This window comes from Pteropus medius, unplaced genomic scaffold (genome assembly GCF_902729225.1).
Source record: "Pteropus medius unplaced genomic scaffold, Ma_sr-lr_union100, whole genome shotgun sequence".
Classification (NCBI taxonomy): Eukaryota; Metazoa; Chordata; class Mammalia; order Chiroptera; family Pteropodidae; genus Pteropus; species Pteropus medius.
The window spans coordinates 24,450,191-24,451,831 of NW_024352787.1; the positions used below are offsets into that span (position 1 = coordinate 24,450,191).

At 38.6% G+C, this 1,641-nt stretch overlaps 1 non-coding gene across 1 annotated transcript; it reads left to right on the plus strand.

The window, feature by feature from the left end:
* Positions 1-1,057: 1,057 nt before the first annotated feature.
* Positions 1,058-1,176, plus strand: LOC120591860 (5S ribosomal RNA). The gene has a single exon (XR_005650014.1). It is a non-coding gene; the product is annotated as a 5S ribosomal RNA (ribosomal RNA).
* Positions 1,177-1,641: the final 465 nt, after the last annotated feature.

Below are 1,641 nucleotides of genomic sequence, written 5' to 3' on the forward strand. Positions count from 1 at the left end.
ACATTTGGCAATGTCAGGAGACGTTTTTAATTGTTACGATTGGAGAGAAGGGGCCGGATGTTACTGGCATGTAGTAGGTAGAAGCTAGGAATACACAGGACAGCTCTCCACAATAAAGAATTATTCAGCCCAAAATGTCAGTAGCGCTGAGATTAAGAAATCCTCTCCCTGGTCTACATGCTTTCTCTTTTTAGCTAGTAGAGAAGAGATAATCTGTGCCAGAATTACCTGAAAAAGTCCTGATTGGACCACTTTGATAAGTCACAGCCACTTCTCAAAAGACACTTCCTCTGTTCTGTAAGAGGAATCTTTTCTCTTTACTTCCTTCTTCTTTCCTCCAGCTCTTTATTATGTTGACAGGCTTATCTTTTTTGCTTAAATCCTCCACCTAGTTTTTCCAGCTTATCTTCCAGTAGTGGGTGGAGAAGAGAAGGTACAAATACATATTCTAAATCTTACTTTTGTCACTTATGTGTACATTTATATTACATGGTTGAGAGTACATTATACACATGTACAAAACATAATATTAAGTACGATGCCTTTTTTTCCTTGATATTGTATAACAGGTATTTTCCGTGCCATTAAAACCTTTTTATAATGACTATTTAATAATTCTGCATATTTCAACATGTGGGTAAGCCACACTTAAATTAAATTACCTATTAATTTCTTTGACTTTGGAGTCTTTCATAGTAAATTTATAGAAGACAAGAATGGATTCTTTATGTGGCCACTTCTGGGACTTTAGGAGCAGAACTAACGTAGGCTACTGTTTCCTTTCTGTGGGCTAGGAGTGTAAAGGGAGGATTTTAATAGGTAGTTTCTGAATGATTAAAGACTGATCATATTTGAAGTATCTGGGAAATTTGTTAAAAGTACAGATTTCAAGGCCCTGATTCCAACCTACTGAATCAGAATTTCCATGTATGGGACCTAAACAAAGGTCCCCTAATCATTCTGATGAATAATTAAGTTTTGGAGCCACTGGCATTATTTACCTGAAGAAACATCTAGCTTGCTCTTGGCATAAATTCTTTCTTAAATCCTAGTTATTATCTACGGCCATGCCACCCTGTACGTGCCTGATCTCATCTGATCTCAGAAGCTAAGCAGTGTTGGGCCTGGTTAGTACTTGGGTGGGAGACCAACTAGGAATACCAGGTGCTGTAGGCATTAAAAAATAATCCTAGTTATTATAATGATGTTTTTAGAAGTATGATACCAAATGGTAGTTGTAATAGACACTTGTCATTTATCACAGCCAGGCAGCAAGTGACTCCTTTTCTTTGCTTAGAGAACTCTTCAATTTTCGAGAATTGGTTTGGGGCAAAAACTACCCTGCAGAGACCCTAAAAATATCTTATCCTTGTTTTCTTAGTGTGCCTTGAAGCTAAAGCTCATGCATAAGACATAAGCCCTGCTGATTGGTTATATTCATGTCATGCTCTAACTTTGGTCCTAAAGTTATTAGAAGACAGAAATGTGGAGCTTTCTCAGCACAGGAGGCAGCAGCAGTGGTGGCAAAGGGGCGCTCCTGGTGATAGAGAGACAGAGGGGCCAATCAAGGTGTCCAGAGTTCAGGGCTGGTGTCAATGGTTTCCTCATTAACTTGGTTCTGTGGTATCATTTCAGGCATTG